The 22,011-nt window shown below is 37.1% G+C and overlaps 1 pseudogene; it reads right to left on the reverse strand.

Moving 5' to 3' along the window:
• Positions 1 to 7,206: 7,206 nt before the first annotated feature.
• Positions 7,207 to 8,038, reverse strand: LOC114903119 (annotated as a pseudogene).
• Between the last annotated feature and the right edge of the window lie 13,973 nt (positions 8,039 to 22,011).

The following is a 22,011-nucleotide window of genomic DNA, read 5'->3' on the forward strand; positions in this document are numbered from 1 at the left end:
TTTTTCTTTCTCAAGATTGCATTGGCTATTCGGGGTCTTTTGTGTTTCCATACGAATTGTAAAATTTTTTGTTCTAAATCTTTGAAAAATGCCATTGGTAGTTTGATACGGATTGCATGGAATCTGTGAATTGTTTTGTGTAGTATAGTCATTTTCACAATATTGATTCTTCCAATCCAAACACAAGGTATATTTCTGCCTCTGTTTATGTCATCTTTGATTTCTTTCATCAGTGTTTTATAGTTTTCTGAGTAGAAGTCTTTCGCCTCCTTAGGTAGGTTTATTCCTAGGTATTTTATTCTTTTTGATGGTAAATGGGATTGTTTCCTTAATTTATCTTTCTGATTTTTCTTTGTTAGTGTGTAGGAATGCCAGAAATTTCTGTGCATTAATTTTATATCCTGCAACCTTACCAAATTCATTGATTAGTTCTAGTAGTTTTCTGGTGGCATCTTTAGTTTTTCTATGGATAGTATCATGTCATCTGTAAACAGTGACAGTTTTACTTCTTGTTTTCCAATTTTTATTCCTTTTATTTCTTTTTTTTCTCTGATTGCCATGGCTAGAACTTTGAAAACTAGGTTGAATAATAGTGGTCAGAGTGGACATCCTTGTCCTATTCCTGATCCTAGTGGAAATGCTTTCATTTTTTCACCATTGAGTATGATGTTTTCTGTGGGTTTGTCATATATGGCCTTTATTATGTTGAGGCAGGTTCCCTCTATGCACATTTTCTGGAGAGTTTTATCATAAATGGATGTTGAATTTTGTCAAAAGCTTTTTCTGCATCTATTGAGATGATCATACAGTTTTTATTCCTTAATTTGTTAATATGGTGTATCACATTGATTGATTTGCATATATTGAAGAATCCTTGCATCCCTGGGATAAATCCCACTTGATCGTGGTGTATGATCCTTTTAATATGTGGTTGGATTCTGTTTGCTAGTATTTTGTCCAGAATTTTTGCATCTGTGTTCATCTGTGATATTTGACTATAATTTTCTTTTTGTTATATCTTTTTCTGGTTTTGGTATCAGGGTGATGGTGGTTTCATAGAATGAATTTGGGAGTGTTCCTCCCTCTGCAATTTTTTGGAAGAGTTTGAGAAGGATCAGTGTTAGCTCTTCTCTAAATGTTTGATAGAATTTGCTTGTGAAGCCATCTGGTCCTGGACTTTGGTTTGTTGGAAGATTTTAAATTACAGTTTCAATTTCATTACTTGTGATAGGTCTGTTTATATTTTCTAATTCTTCCTGGTTCAGTCTTGGAAAATCATAACTTTTCAAGAATTTGTCCATTTCTTCATGGTTGTCCATTTTATTGGCATATAGTTGTTTGTAGTGTTCTCTTATAATCCTTTCTATATCTGTGATGTCAGTTGTGATTTCTCCTTTATAGTTTCTAATTTTATTGATTTGCATCCTCTCCCTTTTTTTCTTGATTAGTCTGGCTAAGGGTTTATCAATTTTGTTTATCTTCTCAAAGAACCAGGTTTTAGTTTTATTGATGTTTGCTATTGTTTTCTTCATTTCTATTTCATTTATTTCTGCTCTGACCTTTATGATTTCTTTCCTTCTACTGACTTTGGTTTTCTTTGCTCTTCTTTCTCTAGTTGATTTATGTGTAGGGTTAGATTGTTTGAGATTTTTCTTGTTTCTTGAGGTGAGATTGAATTGCTATAAACTTCCCGCTTAAAATTTCTTTTGCTGTGTCCCATAGGTTTTGGGTCATTGTGTTTTCATTGTCATTTCTTTCTATATATATTTTTTATTTCTTCTTTGATTTCTTCAGTGATCTCTTGGTTATTTAGTAGTGCACCATTTAGCCTCCATGTATTTGTGGTTTTTACAGTTTTTTTTCTTGTAATTGGTTTCCAGTCTCATAGCGTTGGGGTCAGAAAAGATGCTTGATATGATTTCATTTTTCTTAAATTTTCTGAGGCTTGATTTGTGACCCAAGATGTGATCTATCCTGGAGAATGTTGCATGTGCACTTGAGAAGAAAGTGTATTCTGCCAGTTTCGGGTGCAATGTTCTATAAATATCAATTAAATCTACCTGGTATCTTGTGTCATTTAAAGCTTGTGGTTCCTTATTTATTTTCTGTTTAGATGATCTGTCAGCTGGTGTAAGTGGGGTGTTAAAGTCTCCTAGTATTATTTTTATTTATTTATTTTAAAAAAATTTCCCTAGTATTACTGTGTTACTGTCGATTTCCCCTTTTATGGCTGTTAGCATGTGCCTTATACATTGAGGTGCTCCTATGTTGGGTACATAAACATTCAAAATTGTTATATCTTCTTCTTGGATTGATTCCTTGATCATTATGTAGTGTCCTTCCTTACCTCTTGTAACAGTCTTTATTTTCAAGTCTATTTTGTCTGGTATGAGTATTGCTACTCCAGATTTCTTTTGATTTCCATTTGAATGGAATATCTTTTTCCATCCGTTCACTTTCAGTTTGTATGTGTCCTTAGGTCTGATGTGGGTCTCTTGTAGACAGCATATATATGGGTCTTGTTTTTGTATCCATTCAGCCAGTCTGTATCTTTTATTTGGGGCATTTAATCCATTTACATTCAAGGTTATTATTGATATGTATATTCCTATTACCATTTTCTTAATTGTTTTGAGTTTGTTCTTGTGGGTCTTTTTCTTCTCTTCTGTTTCCCACCTAGAGAAGTTCCTTTAGCATTTGTTGTGAAGCTGGTTTGGTGGTGCTGAGTTCTCTTAGCTTTTGCTTGTCTGTAAGGGTTTTAATTTCTCTCGAATCTGAACTAGATCCTTGCTGGGTAGAGTAATCTCGGTTGTAGGTTTTTCTCTTTTATCAGTTTAAGTATATCCTGCCACTCCCTTCTGGCCTGCAGAGTTTCTGCTGAGAAATCAGCAGATAACCTTATGGGGTTTCCTTTGTATGCTATTTCTTGTTTTTCTCTTGCAACTTTTAATATTTTTTCTTTGAATTTAATTTTTGTTAGTTTGATTAATGTGTGTCTTGGTGTGTTTCTCCTAGGGTTTATCCTGTATGGGACTCTCTATGCTTCCTGGATTTGGGTGACTATTTCCTTTCCCATGTTAGGGAAGTTTTCCACTATAATCTTTTAAAATATTTTCTGAGACCCTTTCTTTTTCTCTTCTTCTTCTGGGATCCCTATAATTCGGATGTTGGTGCATTTAGTGTTGCCCCAGGTCTCTGAGATTGTCTTCAATTCTTTTCATTCTTTTCATTTTTTCTTTAATCTCCTCCTTGGCACTTATTTCCACTATTTTGTCTTCCAGCTCACTTATTCATTCTTCTGCCTCAGTTATTCTGTTATTGATTCCTTCTATTTTATTTTTCGTTTCAGTTATTGTGTTGTTCATCTCTGTTTGGTTGTTCTTTAGTTCTTCTAGTACTTTGTTAAACATTTCTTCTATTTTCTTTATCCATGCCTCCATTCTATTTCTGAGATTCTGGATCCTCTTTCTTATCATTACTCTGAATTCTTTTTCGGGTAGATTGCCTATTTCCTATTCGTTTATTTGGTCTTGTAGGTTTTTACCTTGCTCCTTCATCTGTGACATATTTTTTTGCCATCTCATTATTTTTTCCTTTTTTTTATGAGTGGGATTGTGTTCCTGTCTTACTGGTTGTTTGGCCTGAGGCTTCCAACACTTTAATTTGTAGGCTGTTGGGTAGAGCTGGGTCATGGTGCCTAGATGAGGACCTCTGGGAGACCTCACTCTGATGATTATTCCTGGGGGTCTGAGTTCTCTGTTAGTCCAGTGGTTTGGACTTGGAGCTCCCACCAAAGGAGCTTCGGCCCAACCCCTGCCTTGTGAACCAAGATCCCACAAGCTGAGCGGGGTGGGGAAAAAAAAAAAAAGAGAGAGAGAACAATAATGAAGTAAATAAAATTAGACTAGTTAACTAACAGCTATGTTAGAAAATATAAAAATAAAAATATAGATGAAACAACAACTGGAAGATAAAACAGAACCACAATAGTAAAAAGGAGGAAGAGAAAAAAAAAAAGTGGAAGAGGCATTGGCTGTGGAGGGCGGAGCCTAAGCAGGGTTGAGGTTTGGGCAGTGGGTGGGGCCTATGCTTAGGAAAAGGGCTGGAAAAGGTGGAGGGGTGAGGGGTTGGGGCTTAGGCTCAACAGAACAGAAGGGGCCCAGGCTTGCCCCTGCCTCTGGTCTCAGTTGGCAGGAGACCACACCTGGCAGACCAGCAGGCTTCCTGGGCTTGAGTGGGTGGGGCAAACGCCCTCCACTTCGCTCCTGCTCCTCCGGTCCTGGAGGACTCCTCTCGCTTGCCTCTCCTGATCTCGCGGGCTTCCCCCCTATGTCCCCAGGACCCACATGGCCTGGAGGGGGGCTTTGGAGGACAGGGGACCAGCCTGGGAGCTCAGCAGGCTCCCCATGCCCGAGTGGGTGGGGCAAATGCCCTCTGCTCCTTTCCCACTCCCCCTGCCTGCCTCTCCTATTCTATTCTGGCCTCCCTTCTGCACCCCCAGGATCAACCCAGCCTGGAGGGGAACCATGAGGGCATAGGACCCAGCCCGAGAGCGGGGCAGACTTCCCTGGCCGATTGGACAGGGGAAACGCTGGGCCCGCTTCCTCCCTGATCTGAGCCCCCGAGGGCCCCTCCAGGTGTGGGAACCCCTCTCCCCTCTCAGCCACTGCTCAGGGGCACTGGTCCTGTCTGGCCTCCACTTCTTCTCCCCCCTCAGTTCCCCCACATCCTACTGGTTCGCTTGGGGGTTCTTCCCATTTCCTTGGGCGTCAGGGTCCCCCACAAGCGTCTGCCAGGCACCCTAGTTGCGGCAACCATGGTTAATTTTGATGCATGTCTTATTAGTTTCACTTTAGTGTGTTTGTTTATGTGTGTGTGTGTGTGTATGTGTGTGCGCACGCATGCATGTTTACACAGTTGGAGTAAGCCAATAATATTTACTGAGCACTATTTTTATTCAGAGCCCTTTGTTCCTGTCCTAATAATCTTATTAAAGAAATGAGGGGCTTTGACTTTCTGTCCTCATTGTGCACTACTCCTCAGGAGGCATTCCTTTCACGTGAAATTAGACTTCCCTCTTTCCATGTTACCGTTACCCTGTGCTGAATGTATGTTTGTCCTTTTTGTTATATCTATCTAGGCTCTCTCCCTCTCTGAGAGATAATACAGTGGAAGCCTGCTCAGACATGTCGGAACAATATTGGAAAACAGAATTCAGTCAGTGAAAACAAGAGAGTAAAGTATGTGAGAGTGTCCCTGACTTGAAGAAGAGTCAAGTAGTGTTGTGATGTCAGGCTTGGTGGATATGGGGAAGAGTTGCATGCTAAGACTGTTTTGTGACGGAAGCTAACTCCAGGGAGCAAATGGCAGGTCTAAGGCCAGACCTAAGAAAGAAGATGTTAAGTCCTAGCCAGAGGGAATGTGGGTAATAGACATAGTGGATGATGGAAACTTGGGAACTTATTATAAGGGTGGCTGAACTAGTTCTACCAAATGGAACTAGTTCTACCATATATTAATTAATTAATATATGATCATTATAGGAACACTAGAAAGTGCAGATAAGTGGCTGTCCACTTACTTTAAAATATCTTTTGGTGCTTGCTTTGTGGTATTAGTTGTATCTAGGGTGGAGATTAGGGGAAGAGAGAGAATTGGGAATTGGAGAAAGTATATACAAGAGATGAATAGGAAAGTACATCACTGCAATATAATCATTCAAGAAGAAATATAGTGATCTGTCATCTTTGTAAATATAGTAACCTGTCCATCACTGCTACTTGACTTGTTATGTATTACTTTGGTGATTTGAATTAAATCTGTTATTTTTAGAAAACACTTAAATTCATAAATTGGCATTAACAAGCTGGAAATAGACCAGGATTTAAATGTGGCTTATTTCCTGTCATCCTAAAAGAATTCATCGAAGTCTTGGAGTGTCTAATACCTGAGGGCACCCCTCTGAGATACCGAAGTGTTTGCCTCAAAGGAAAGCGATGAGCTCTTATGGCCCCTTCTAAGGGACACCACTTTGCTACTCCCATTGTGCTCCTAATGCACAGTACCCAGCATGTGAGTTATTGCTTGTCAGGAAAGCTCTGATTGTCACTGTGAAATGTTGTTCTCCAGGTGTTTTTAAGAGTCATTTTAAGAGTCATTAAGAGTGGTGTCAGCACAGCCAGTGGGCCTTCCGTTTTGGAACATCGATGCCTTCCGCAAGGGTTGACAGACTACTGGTTCTGGCCTGATTAATAGTTCCAAACAGGAGTGAGGCATGTCCAGGAGGTGGCAAAGAATCCCTGGACCAGGCTAAGTTTTTATTCTTCAATCTGCCTCTAGGGTGCAGAGGCTAACTCTGCTCCTGTGAGGTAATTAGGGAGGAATCAGGAAGTAAGACTGCTTGCCTGCTTGGTATGAATTGTCATACAAGACTCATTTGTGACTCAGTTGTCTTATATCTTTATGAGATATTTATTTTGTAAAGTAGTTTTACATACATAATTAGATGAAACCTCTGAGTCCTGGGTGGCAGGCAGTGTATAGATAAAGGACATAAGACAATCTTTTCTTTTTTTAGCATCTATTACTTTTTTTTTTTCCCCTAATACCCTTGGGCTTGGAGGACATAGTATCTTCCTATGGAAAATGCACATGAAAATCTATGCCCTAAAATGCTTCTCAGCAGAAAATGAACACAATGAAACATGAAGAGTCTAGAAAGAAGAGATGAGATTCACTGCTTCCCTCCCTCCCTTCCTCTCTCCTTTCCTTCCTTCCTTTCGGTTTGATATATATTAAACCCTCCTAGACTGAGGTACACTTAATGGTTCCTGCCTCTTGCTAGAATTGTAATGCTAATTTTTTTTTTTTTTTTTGGTCGCACATCAGTTTATTGAGGAAATTGTGATGTTAGAGGTTAATTCTATTCACTTGATTACTTTTCATGATGTCAAACAAAACTCCAAAGGCCACAAGCCATGAAGTTACACAATTACTTTCCCATATTTTGTTCAGGAAACACAAACATCAAACACAAAGAAATGTTCAAGTGAATCTGAAAATTGCCCCCTTCCTACTTTTTTTCAAAAGGTGGTAATTAAGGGTTAGGAAGTACAGTGGAATGGAGGAAGGATGAAAATGGGACATGTAGAAGGCAAACATTTTTGCTCGATTTAATTTTCAGTGTTTCAAATCTTTCCAATTTTTTTAAACATGTTTTGCACCAAAAAAGGAATCAGTACTTTTCATTCCACTCTTGTCAACTTTAGCCAAAGCCTTCTGAGCTGCAGTCATTTTGCTATTTTTCTTTACAGTCTTCAAATCTTTAGTGTTAAACTTAGTGTAATCTTCTTTTGCTTCTACGGGCTCATCTGATTACTTTCTTTGATGGAGGGTTTGGCACTGAAGCTGGAGGTTCTGGAAGCTTTAAATATTTAGATAAGTCATCACTTAATTCTTTAGGGATGTAATCAGATATCAGACCATGGGCATAATGAATATAATCCTCTTCCTTGTCACTGGAAACCGGGTCACCAGAGAAAAATGCAGTAGACTGTACCCGGGCACCGACATTTACACTATTGGTTTTTAATGCTGCCATAGTCTGATTAACCTTTTTTTCCAGCCATTTTAATGTCTTCTCTTTGCTGTACTTGTAATATTTCTTCTTGTCTATTTCTTTCTCCTCTGTCACATGTCAAAGTAACTTCTTAAGTTCAGGAAGTTTCAGCAACAAGATGCAATTCAGAAACATGTCATCCATCACAACTTGATCCAGGGGCTGAAACTTTCCCTCTCTATCAGCGTTTATAAGGTAGTGGAGAAGCAGAAACAGAGGGTCCATGGGTGTGGCAAAGTGAAGAAGAACTCTTGATTGAACTGATTCATTTATAAACCAAGAATGTTTTTTTGCCTTGAAAACTTTTATTTCAAACAGCTGCGGTAGACACATATTGAACAAGTAAATGGCTCCTTACCCTGAACATGGGTTAACCAGTTTTACAAACATAAGCCCACTTTTCATCTTCTTTGAAGCATCTTTTAAATACTCTGGGACTAGGAACACGTGCTGCCGGGAGCGAGCCCCTTCTCCGCAGTCCACGCCTCCCGCCCTGCTGCCTGTTTGGTCTCGGCGGCCGCAGGCCAGGCCTCTGCTAATTGTTTTTTAAAAAGCCAATTATATTTTCATGTTGCCGAGAAAATTTCTGCCTAGAGTATAAAACACCTGCTTGTGACTTTTTTTTCCATACCGGTTAACAGTTCTGTCCAGTAGGTGGACTCCTTCATGTACAGATAGGGGTTTTCTTTTTCCTTTAATCAAGTGTTCTTAAATTTGTGAAAAGGCATTTCCTCATATTGAACTTTTGGTTTCACCAGTTTATTTTCTGAAAGACTGAAAATAGATTCTGGTATACTGCCTATTCCTGTTTGAGAAATAACTTCATCTTTAGTTACTTTTTCTTTTGTTTTATTTCATTTTTGTTTTAGTTTATATCTTGACATTTTAAATTTATAAATCAGAGCCCCTTTGCAGTGACTAAATTTACCATCTGCATTGGATTCTTTTAAAATAAACTACATTTCTGTGCTTATATTCATCACAGTATACAAATGTGTGAATAATTATGATTAATATATATTGATACCAAGGACTAATAATTATATTTGTTGTGAGAATAAATCTGTTTATAGTCTCCATAGTTGTTTTCTTCACATTGTTCTGGAGTAAATGTTTTTTTATAATGCTTTTTTCAACAGGGAATCTGGCACATGAGTCATTTTTAAGCCAGTCCCTGAAATTTACACTAGTTACTACCCCTAGGGTCAGATGTCTTTGGCAGTTTCTCTGTGGCCACTGGGACAAGTGCAAATTCTCATTCTGGGTTATGAGTCTGTCTTTGTCCCTAAATCCTTACCTTTCACCCCTGTTCTTTGAAAATCTTATCATACCATGTACTTATAGACACTGAGATTTTGTATGCGTGATGAAAATACCAGTAGTTGATTCAATACTTTTATTCCAACATGAAAAAGAAATCTCTTGACCTGGAAACCCAATTTAGGAAAAGCTTCATTTAAGTAACCTTTGTGTGCTCTTTCTCTGTGACTGAGCCAGTGATGATAGCATGTGACCTGAAACCAAATTTCTCTCACAATTCATTGCGTTTTCATATATTACAGGTTCTACCTCCAGTGAAAGATTAAAATGTCAAAGATAAGTAGAAAAAACAAGGCAACCTCTTCCCTGTATAATCAAGGCCAATTTTGCTGTTTTTATTCTAGATTGTAAATTTGTTGAAAGAAAGAATTGTATCTTATTCATCTTCATATTTATCCTAGTATCTGATATCAAACATGGAAGCATAACTGAACAGAATGTGTTCTATTACTTCAAAAATTGAAATAACTTGGATCAGAACCTTCTATTAAGCAGAATAATTAAGGATGTCATTACAGAACAGAAATTTAAAAAAAAAAAACCACACACAGATATTTAAGATAGGCAGATATAGTTTTGAATCATGACTCCTTTTATTAGCTGTCTGACCCTGCTCAAGTTATTGAACCTCTTGGAGCTTCAGGTTTCTCAGTTTCTAAAATGGGAATAACAGTACTTAGAAATAATCGAGGACAAGATATTATATAATTTATCCAATAATATGTTATGAAAAATGAAGACTTAAACCCAGCTCTTCTGATTTCTTCTGTATAACACTGAAAATGTCTTTCTATACTTTAAGTACTTACAAAGGACAGGGATTAGAAAACTCTCCATACTAGTTACGATAATCCTGTTCTAGGATGATATAGGGAGAAGGAAAAAGATAATACTGGAAACTTCATTCTGAAAGCAAACTTAAATTTTGAGACCTTTCTATGGCCTGAACTTTAGTGTCACCTCCAAATTCGTATATCCTAATGCCCGGTGTGAAGGTATTTGGAGGTGGGGCCCTTGGTGGGTGGGGGGGGAGGTGCTTACGTCATGAGAGTGGAACCTTCATGAATGAGATTAGTGCTTTTATAGAAGTGACCCCACAGAGCTCCCTAGCCCCTTCCACCATGTGACGATATAAGAAGAAGTCTGTGACAGGAAGAGAACCGTCACCCAACTATGCTGGCACCCTGATCTTGGACTTCTGGCCTCCAAAACTGTGAAAAGTAAATGTTTATTGTTTATAAACCAGCCAGTTTATGGTGTTCTGTTGTAGCAGCCCAGATGGGCTAAGACAGACCCTGACAAGAACTTTAAACTGATATTCAGGCAATGTAATTAAATGTTTAACATTTTATAAGTTGGTAGATAAGAATTAGTTTGAGAGAAAATTTTAGTGCAAAAAAATGTGGAAAGGTAAGGAATTCTGAAAGGACCAAATCAGAGAGATTATTTTCTAAATTAAGTCAGATAACCAAAATATATGCCAAGATATTAAATCTATGAAGTAATTTCAAGAAAGCATGAAGAAAATGAAGAGTTGGAATTGTCAAAGTAATTGATAATGTCCTTCACATGGTTAAATATTTTCTTCTAGAATTAAAAATTTAATCCAGATATGATATCAATTTAATTATACTCAGGACTGGTACTAGCCTTACCTAGGATTCAACTGTATGAAAATATAATACACCTTGATTTTTTTTTACCAAAAATTTAAGGTAGAGATTTTATTTCCCGCTGCCTGTCAAAAATAAGAGGAAACTGACCTTATTTTTTATAAAATTATAACCTTCAGATTAAGTTGCCCAAGAGACCGAGTGAAGGATATTTATTAAAAGTCCCTTTCCCCGGCTTCCCTGGTGGCGCAGTGGTTGAGAGTCCGCCTGCCGATGCAGGGGACACGGGTTCGTGCCCCGGTCCGGGAAGATCCCACATGCCGCGGAGCGGCTGGGCCGGTAAGCCATGGCCGCTGAGCCTGCGCGTCCGGAGCCTGTGCTCCGCAACAGGAGAGGCCACAACAGTGAGAGGCCCGCGTAACGCAAAAAAAAAGTCCCTTCCCCATTGCAAAACTAGGAATAGTACAGGTATGCAATAATAATAATGATGATTGCAGACAGAAAAAGGGTTAAGAACCAGGGCTATGGGACTATTCAAGGAAACGGACAGGGTCTACTATTTGATTCTTACTCTTCTCTGCAGGCCACTATATCAAAAGGCATTCAAAGGATTGCTTTCTTTTAGGCTCTAAATATCCTTTGGGCGTTTGCAGATCTGCATGCTACATTGGAAAAACCTCAGCTTACAAGATGTCCTGTTCAAGCTGTGCCGTAAAAGCAGAGGAAGTAGCAGCCCCAGGCTTTCTGTCTTTGTCAGGACTCCTCTTGAGATATTAATGTAAAAGTTTACAAAACTAAAAGTTGAATTACATCTCAGGTTCAATTGGATCTGTTAAAATGGCTTATGGTTCAGGGTAATTTATCAGGTTTATGTATCTATTGGCAGAATTTATAGTGTTGCATAGACCACATACAGGTGGAGTTGAGGAAAGAAATCACTCTTTGTCATCTCTTAGTCTTTTTTGTCTTTGAGATGTGGCAGGAGTAGTGCTGAATAAAAGCCAAGTAACCTGGAAATCCATTCTTTCTTTTAGAGTGACTTGGGATAAGATCTCAGTTCTCACATAGGTGTTATTTATAACATATAGAGTTTAGAAAGAAGAGAGCTTTGGTTGTCAAAGAGATATTTTTATTATCCTGGGATACATACATCTAAAACTCTAGGACTTTCAGTAAAAATTTTCTTCATAGCTTCCAATCAGTTGCACCAGCTGCTTCTTCAGAATGTCTCTTGATCAATAATGCCCATGATACTGGAAGGAGAGGAGAGAAACTTTCTATACAGTAGAAGTGAAATCTCAGTTAAGAGATACATATGTCTGGTTGCTGGCCCAAATTTTTGAACTGCTCCATGTTTTCTAATATTTATTGTTAGATCAAGAATGTGTATTTTTATGGTGTTTCGTTTATCTAAAAAATTTTTATGACTCTTCTCATTAGCAAAGACAAAATCAGTCCACCATATTTGAACTTCAGCCAGTCATTACCAGGCTAGACTAACTGCCTTTCTGAGATGATTTTTAAGAAATAGATTTGGGGGACTTCTCTGGCAGTCCAGTGGTTAGGACTCCACGCTTCCACTGCAGGGGGCACGGGTTCGATCCCTGGTTGGGGAACTAAGATCCCACATGCCCTGAGGCGTGGTCAAAAAAAAAAAAAAGAGAAAAAGAAAAAGAAATAGATTTGGAACAACCAAGTTTTACTAATCAAAAATCAGTTGTATTTAACACTAATTAGGTGTAGTGACTTTTCAGAGTAAAAAATGTCAGATATATTTTCAGCATAGATAAAACTACACACTCCTTTTTGGTACTTGCATCAACCTGCCCTGCTCTAGTTTGTTTTATATACATGTGGGTTTACATTACCGTATTTTAATACATTTTAATAATTTTCAGAGTATCTATTGTTAATGCTTTTCTTATAGAATCTTAAACTTAAAAGAAAAATTGGAAGCACAGTACAAAGAATGCTTTTTTCCCCTAAACTGTTTGTAAGTTACTAATTTGATTCTTTATCATTCCCAAATGCTTTAGTGTTTAAACCGTATGAACAAGGACATTCTACCGCATAATCATGACACCACCTTCAAAACCAAAAAATCAACTTTGATACATCCAGAGACATCTCAGATTCCATTCAAGTTTCACCCATTGTCCTAAATGCATCCAGCAAAAAATCCAGCTAAAATTCTCATATTGTATTTAGTTATTTTGTCTCTTTTGACTTTTTCAGTCTGGAATATTTCCATGATTTTTTCTTTGACTTTAATGACCCTAACTCTTTTGAAGATTGCATGCTAGTTATTTTGTAGAATGTTCCCTCAATATGAATTGGTCTGCTGTTTCCTCATGATTACATTCAGATTTGTCAGGAAACCACAGAAGGAATACTTTCATCTTTTCATTATATCCTATCAGGTGGTGCATGGTTTCAGTTTGCCCCATTACTCATGATATTCACCTTGATTACTATATTAATGTGGTGTCTGCTATATTCCTTCACTGTAAAGTAACTCTTTTCCCTGTTGTAATTTATATTTTGTGGGAAGGTACTGTGGAACTGTGTAAATATCCCGTTCCTCCTAAATCTGTAGTTTAATTTGTTAATTTTTATCAATATAGACTAGAGGCTTTCTATTTTATTTTTGTGTTCAAATTGTTCCCAATTTGGCAAGCAGTAGCCCACTTATGCCAACTTGTCTGTTCTTAGGATATGTGCCATTATTTGAGCACTTCATTTCTGTGGCTTATCTTTAAAATTTTTTTTCCAGCTTTATTGAAGTATGATTGAAAAATAAAAATTGTATTTGTTTAAGGTGTACAATACAATGATTTGATATATGTATACGTTGTGAAGTGATTACTACAGTCAAGCTAATTAACATATCCATCACCTCACAGTTAACTTTTTTTTGTGTGTGTGGTGATGAGAAGACTTAAGATTTACTCCTTTAGCAAATTTCAAGTATATAATACATCATTATTAACTATAGTCACCATTCTGAACTTATCTTAAAACTGAAAGTCTATACCTTTTGGCCAATGTCTCCCCATTTCCTCCAAGACCCAGACCCCAATAGTAACCACTCTTCTACTCTGTTTCTATGGACTTGACTTTTTTAGATTTCCTGTGTAAGTGAGATCATACAGTATTTCTCTTTCTGTGTTTGGCATATTTCATTTAGCATAATGTCCTCAGGGTTCATTTATGTTGTCACAAATGGCAGGATTTCCTTCCTTTTTATGGCTGAACACTATTCCATTGCATGTGTATGTATATCTTTATATGTATTTATACATTACATATATAAATAATATGTATTTATATATAAAATACATATTTATGATAAATTTATATATGTTATATATAAGATGTAGATATATGTATGGATAAAGAAAATTTGGTTTATATATGTAATTTTCTTTATCCATTCATCTATTGATGGACACTTAGGTTGTTTTTATGTCTTGGCTACTGTAAGTGATGCTGCAATGAACATGAGAGTACATATATCTCTTTGAGATATGGATTTTATTTCCTTTGGATATATACCCAGAAGTAGAATTGGTGGCTCATAGTGTAGTTCTATTTTTAATCTTTTGAGGAACCTCCATATTGTTTTCCATATGACCAAGTTACATTCCCGCCAGTAGTGTACAAGAGTTCCCTTTTCTCCACATCCTTACCAATGCTTATCTTTTGACTTTTTGATGATGGCCATTCTGACAGGTGTCATATCTCATTGTGGTTTTGATTTGCATTTCCCTGATGATTAGTGATGCTGAGCACCTTTTCATATACCTGTTGGCCATTTGTATATCTTCTTTGGAAAAGTGTGTGTTCAGGTCTTTTGCTCATTTTTAAAATTGGATTATTTATTGCTATTAAGTTGTATGAGCTCCTTATATATTTTGAATAGGCATATTGGATATTTGTAGCTTATCTTGCACATTCTGTGTCTCAGGCCCAGAGTCAGCCATTTCTTCAAGTAGCCTCATTTCTTTTAATGGAGAATGGTAGAAGCTAAGACCCAGGAGTTAGGTGTACTGATTGCTTTTGGAGTGTCAGTGCTTCCAGGCCTTACAGTGGATTAATGTAGGGAATATAGATATATATAACACACATACAAGCACACTCTCGTTTATGTCAATAATTATTCCTCTTTATGTAGTGAAAACCGTGAGTTCTTAGTACAACCAATACCAGTCCCAAACTACCAGATTTATTTTAGTTTTCTCCTTTTGCATATGTTTAACTCTTATCTCTGATTCTGAGAAACCTGTCTCCTGGTTTCTCCCAGGAAATATATTGTCTTTAATATACCAATTATTTGTCTTTGTTTTCAACTCCTACCCCACACAGATGCCTTTCTCATCCTGTTCCAACTCTGACTCCCATATGGGATGTCCTCTTCATTCCACTAGGGATTCTATACCCCATCCTAAGTCACTCTCCGTAGACGAGCTCCTTGCCCCATTTGGACTCTGACATCCAGTGCTGTGCTGCCCTCACTTATAAATATGTTCCTTACTGCATTTGGGCTTCTGGTTCTCCCTGCTGGACCAGCCTACATGCAGAAAGATCCTTCTCACTGTGCTCGAGCTCTGACACCACACAAAAGGCCACGCCCATGAACAGATGCCCCTCCTCATCTTGCTTAGGTGCTGGCATCTCAGGTCAGGCACCTTCCCACAGGAATCACTGCTTACTCTGGCTCTGAGTGCCTGTGCTGAGCTTCTCCTCCTCTCTCTTGCTCAGATGCTTCCCCAACTCACAGCTAACTCCAGGTTGCCCTTCCATGTGGATGCCCTCCTCACCCAGGTCAGACTGATACTCCGTCACACGGAGACTTCCTCTGTGGACACCCCTGAATCTCATTTGTGCTCTGATACACTGTTCTGGGTTTCTATTTGTACCCTTCTCACAACTGGAAAACATGTCTATTTTGCTCTCCTCCTATGTATGATTTTTTATATGTATTTTTTTAACTCCTATTTTAGAAAATCAAAAAGCTTTCTTTTTAAGAGAATAGAACTGAAACGTATGTTTGAAACTCTGAAAATCAGGTGGTCCTCTTCTTTTTTTTTTTTTTTTTTTTTTTTTACGGTACGCATGCCTCTCACTGTTGTGGCCTCTCCCGTTGAGGAGCACAGGCTCCAAACGCGCAGGCTCAGCGGCCATGGCTCATGGGCCCAGCTGCTCCGCGGCATGTGGGATCCTCCCGGACCAGGGCACGAACCCGTGTCCCCTGCATCAGCAGGCGGACTCTCAACCACTGCGCCACCAGGGAAGCCTGGTCCTCTTCTCTTTATGAAGAGAGTCACAAAAAGATTATTTGAATATCACCATTCAGTATATTTAACCTATTATTTTTTTTTATAAAAGTTTGATCTCTACTTGACCATTTTTACAAGAACATAGGTTTGCCCCATTCACATATCTTAGACAATCATTAATCTATCCTTAAGTAACACTACAATTAGTAGAGTTGAATTTTGTAAACCCTTTTTTAAAGATTATGTCGAGTCCACTTTGTGTCCTTATATACCTAGTGTGTTTCCAGCAATGAAAAAAGCACAGTGGGTAATAGAGAGATAACATAGGGCATATCTCATCACCTCAAGCAGCTTATGATCTTTTTGGACTAGCAATAGTTCCAAAGGAGAAGCAATGCAGTGTAGCATATAAACTTCGCTGAATAACAGTCTGTTGGTAAGTATGATGTACATTCCAAGAAAAATATGGCTTGTGGACTGGATCAGTTGAATTTTCTCATAGGAAGTGTCTGAAGCGTTATCACTTCAATTGGCCCTGGAGAGTAGATGGGATTTGGACAGATGAAAAGATGGGGTAAAAAGAAGCATGCATCAGGAAAATCACAGGTAGAATAAGCATGGCGCATGGGGGGATGCAAAGGAATTTATTGTGATGGGAGCAACACTAAATTGGGAAGTCATAGGAGGTTAGATTGACAACTAAAATGGGATACTATTTCCCAGGGCTTGGAACCTGTCAGTACAAAGAGTGGGCTTTTCCCATAGTCACTAGAACCACAGTAGGATCTAGAGCAACATTATGACATGATGAAAGTTGTGTTTTAGGAAACTTAATCTAGAGGATATTTCTTGTGTAGGTTAGAGTTGGGGAAGACTGTAATTTAGTCAGTTAAAAACAAGCTGGAAGTGTTCAGGGCCTCGAATTCAGCTATGATACTGAGGATGGAAAAGATGGAACAACTCTGAACTCTTTCCAAGGACAACTGAGAACACAGTGAAACAAACCAACAAACAAAGAATGAAAGGTTAAAAGTGGCTTCAGAAGCTATGAGGCAAAATGAGTGGGCAGTGCATTCTCTGAAAGTAACATTAACATCTAACATTTTGCACTTTCCATTCGATTTAAAATGCCTTTCTTTAATTTCCTGGTTTAGTAATTATTTTATCTCATGACTTTCCAGATAATCTGCAGAATGGCCATTTAAAAAAGCAAAATAGAGAGGAAGATTAAAAAGAAGAATTGGTAATGAATGGTTTGAAACACATACATGAGCAGAAGTTATCTCTACATGCAGTGTAGCAGCTACCCACAAGCAGGTACATGTTCGAGATAAATTATTCAGCCTTAGTTCCCAGCCATAGTCTTGGAAGCAGATGGAAGGTTTGAAGTATTTTTAATAAGCATTTAGATGTAGGATTGAACCTGTAATTTTCAGAGAATACTTAGGAGACCAGCCGATATATCAAGTAGGGAGTACGGTAATATGATTATGTCTCTGTACAAACAAACACATAACAGAAGAGATGCAACCAGCATAGAACTGCATGTGTCAGTCTTACAAAATACACAAAAATATCAGTGCTGAGAGAAATTTCTAGAAAACATCTGCTATGTTTGCAGATATTTGGCCAAGTTTACAATTTTTTTTTTAAAGCATCATGTCTAAGTCTACATAGATAAAAAATACTGTGTGCTTTCAGAGGTTATCAGGGACTATATAAAACCTACATATCAAAGCATAACCTTTATTTAGAAATATGGTTAATATAGCTGAGAATACATTCTGCTCTTAGAACAAAAAAAATAGACAAAAAATCAATATGATGGGCCATATGTTGTTTGGTAGTTATAGAAATGGAATATAAAATGAAGGCTAGTTAATTTTCAGCTTGTTTGTTTTTTTAGTTTTGTATCTTCTGTTGCAACTGAAAAAAGTATATTCCCAGTGAAGATTTTAGGGGTGAAATTCTACTCACTGCTTCATTCCTTTGGGATCTTCTTGTATCTTAACTGCAACTAAAATAACCTCATCTTTGCTTTAAGTATATTTTGTGAATCTTAATAGTATCACAAATTTAAGCAAATTCCAACTTTTTCCCCTCCCAGCTCTGTTGCTCTTACTTGAATAAAACATAAAATTAAATGTTTGATTTTGGTTGTATGTTGTAAATTATGCATTGACTTTAGTTTTCACAGAAACATGAGCCAAATGTATTTTTTAAAAGGGAAAAAATAGATGGATAAGCTAAAGTTCCAAGACTCAGAAAAGAATTGCTTCAATTTGATTTGAGACACAAAGTAAATTGTAATCTGAAAGAAAAATATATTTTTCTCTTTATGGTTTATAATATTTTAATCCATTTACCAACTGGACATCCATTTTAGTCCTCTGATAATCTGACCAAAAGAATGTGACTGTGGTTTAAATAAAGAAGGAAATAATATCACTACTAACAGATAATAGCAAAATTTATTGAGCTCCTGCGATAATTTAAGTGCATTCTACTTTATTTTCTATTTAATTAAATTAAACACAAAAGCTCTAAGAGATGGGTAGCATTGCTATCCCTATTTTAGGCATAGAGTGAGTCAGTAAATTGTCCAAGTTTCCACAGCTAGGAAGAGGTGAAGACATGAACTCAGACTCTGACATTCTGACCTCTGAGTTCATTTCCTTTAGTCATGCTATAGAACTTCTCTATTTGACATAATTTGTGAAGAATTGCCTTTCTGAGATAGAAATGAGAAACGGAGATATGTATTCCCAAAAATCAGATAAATTGAGGGTACAATATTTCATTAAAGACATAGTATATAATAGTAGTAGCTACCAGACATGACTCTTAGGTTATCATATTTAATTAATAATTTTTTACTTATTCTCTTTCCCCAGCACCATTTTCTAGGGGAGGAAACTAGAGCTCAGATACAGTATTTACCTTCTTCAGGATCACAGAGCTTGTAGATGTCAGATTCAGAATTTGAACACAGACCTCTGACTCCAGAAATCTGAGTTCCTTTTGGTAGGAACCTGTGAGTCCAAAAAGAGGGAGTAGAAGAGGCAGTTGAGTAAGGATTTAGGAGAAATGGAAGAGGCTGTGTCTGTGGCTAAGAAAAAGGAGGAAGCCTGGTAGATCGGGGTATGGAGTGTTAGGGTGGAGACAAGCTCCTTGGCAGGAAGAGACCACATTTCTGGTGAGAGACAGAGGCTTTCAGCAGTCTCACTCTTTTATGGAGCCCAGCGTGAGGGCTCATTCATCTAACCATGCGTTCCCCATCACATCCATCCACATATGTTAAGGACAACACACTGTCTCTGAAAGAGCATTTTTTCCATGCTAAGTCAGCAGATCTAAGTGGAGCTTCTGGCTCTGCCAGCTACTGGATAATAATCAGAGGAATATCATACATACACACTTTTTAAGCAGTAAGCAGCATTCATCTTTCAAGGTTGGGATAAGGGGCAATCAATGATGTTTGTAAAATGGCTTTAGAAAAGTGGTCAGCCTGTCCTACATGTTAGTTACTGTCATGACTAGTTAAGTTGATTTCCACAGTTTTAAATTTATTTATATATCTGAGGAATAAGATACTTGCATGTCAATTGCTTAGGGCTAGGGCTGTGATTGTCAATCCTTACAATCCCCAGAACCCACACAAATGTACACACACACACACACACACACACACACACACACGGCACCCATCCGAATCTTCTAGAATTGGGGGGAACAGCTGTAATGTTTGAAAAAGTCTCATGCTCCTAGGAACTTCTTAGATATTCCTCTAGGGTGTGTCTAACTATACCAAAGCAAATAATTAGGTAAATTTGAGATGCAGTATTTTAAAGCTCTAGAATAATATCTATATCTTTTCTCTTTCTCAGTTTAAAATGTATTTAATACAGAGCTAATCTTTTCATGAATGAAAATGGCCTGAAACCCACATGCTGCTTCAGCTGGTTTATTAAAATATCTTAAGATATAAGTGATGCTACAATATTTTCTTAACTTTGTTGGGAAATTGGGGGAGGGAGGCAAGGAGGGTTGTGGTAAAGAAAGTTAACAAGTTACATTTCTGTTTCCCAAATGTAATTAGTAGTCTTTTTCCTCCTCACCTTTTTGTATAAGCCATTTCTTATACAAAGGTTCTTATAGCAATGTTTGAACATTGCTGCAATTCTTCCCTACTGTGACCCAACTCTAGCTAATTCCTCCATTTCCTTTAGGGGGTCTGCAGATATATATATATATATGCTTATGTTATTTTCTTAACTGAGCCAAGATTTGAAAAATTAGGAGACTTTACATTTAAAAAACCCCAGGTTTCCAGTTTTTTTCTTTTTTTTTTTTTTTAAGAAAAATATCAGAAGTTCTAGCAACACTGGACTATCTCTCCAAGGCTAGATCTGAGATACATAACCTTACTCATGAAAATATTATTTCGAATTTTCCCACAAAGTTTAGGTAATTTAAAGGGGGATAGTACAATTTGATTTTTAAAGGGATCAGTCTTCTTTTTGTGTTTTTGAAATTAACAAATTATTTGTTTAAGAAGGTAGACTAGTTTCATCGCAGTGATCAAGGCAGTTCGTAAACTTTTGTGGGGGCAGATCATACTATCTGCGATATCAGTGTAAGACACTTTGTAGGGCGACTGAGTAATCTCCAGATGAAATTAAGAAATGTAACTTTAAAATAGTAATGACAGTAAAGGTGGTTGTTGATCATTGCTTGACACTGAAGACTAACGTGAATAAAAAAAGCAATTTCTTTATACTAGCTTTCGATGTTCTGTTTTGTGGTGAATGTTAAATTAAATATTATTTATGTATTATATATAATCCACTTTCCCTGGTTCCCACTGTGAAGTGTCTACTGACACCAGTCCAGTTTCCAAGTTAGTCTCTAAAAATACCATGCTCATGCCTTCCTCCAGCATTCACATGTTGCCTCTAACTGAAACCATTTTATATCTCCCCTTTGGGTACCCAAATCTTACCTACCCTACCAGGTCTAAAATAAAGTTCTGTTTTTTCATATATCCTTTTTTTGATAAAAAATGTTGCCTATTAGAAAAGGATATGGACAGACATTGGAGGGCGACAAACCTGGTTTTGAAACCAAATCTTCTGCTTATTGTTATGTGACTGTGTAGACATTATTTAGCTTCCCTCATCCTCAATTTCCCCATAAAATTGCAAATATTGGTGTAATAATTGCCTCCAGCTTTATGAGAAAAATATTACAGCATGTTAAACATCTGAAGAATCATAAAGTGTTAACAAATATTTTTCTATAGCGTTTAATAATCCAAAGATTGTAAAGTAGCAGCTCACAGGATGCATAGGCCTCGGAGTTGTGTCTGTTTGATTTACACCATGTTTAAAAACGTTTAAATAATTTCCAACACTAGAAAAAAAAATAGATATTTTACATAAACATCTAAATTCTTGTTTCTGTTTAGAAAATTAGAAGATCTGGGAACTCGGGACCTCCATTACCAAATGGCAGCAATCCATGGGCAGCTTTTTTGAGAAAACATGCTTCAGTGTGGCTCAACATCTACTTTGCCCATTTTACTTACTTGCCTTTCTTGGGTCTGATTATCATTTGAATTTACTATCCTGGAGTTAAGCCATTTATTTTTGTATTTGAATACATTCTACCTTTCATCTTTAACTATATGTGTCTTATTCTATAGTATATAAAAATACCATATATTTTTTATACACTATATTCTATAGTGTATAAAAATACCACATTAATACCATATATTTTAATGTACCTTATTATATATAACATCTTATATGTCTTATTCTATTATATATAATATATAACTTCCTAGGACAGACATGAGATTTTAAAAAAATCTTAAAAACCCTACCAGCTTCTAATATCACATTGTAAGTTAATAAATACTAGTTAAATTAGATTATAATGTTAAAAGGTGAAAACATGTAATGTCAGTGAAATTAATTTTATCTGTCATCAGTATACCTTCCATCTCTCTATGAGACTATGAAGGAGGGTACATGCAGAGAAAAGAAAAAGCTTATTTTTTTCTCTTTTCAATACTAGGATTGGATTTTCAGGGATTTTCTTCCATTCATTGAAACTTTAGTATGCATACATTCTAAAAACTCTTTGTTTTGATCAGTTTTTAGTTCTGTAGCTCCCC

The sequence above is a fragment of the Monodon monoceros genome, unplaced genomic scaffold (genome assembly GCF_005190385.1).
Source record: "Monodon monoceros isolate NGI ecotype Baffin Bay Population unplaced genomic scaffold, NGI_Narwhal_1 Super_Scaffold_20, whole genome shotgun sequence".
NCBI lineage: Eukaryota > Metazoa > Chordata > Mammalia > Artiodactyla > Monodontidae > Monodon > Monodon monoceros.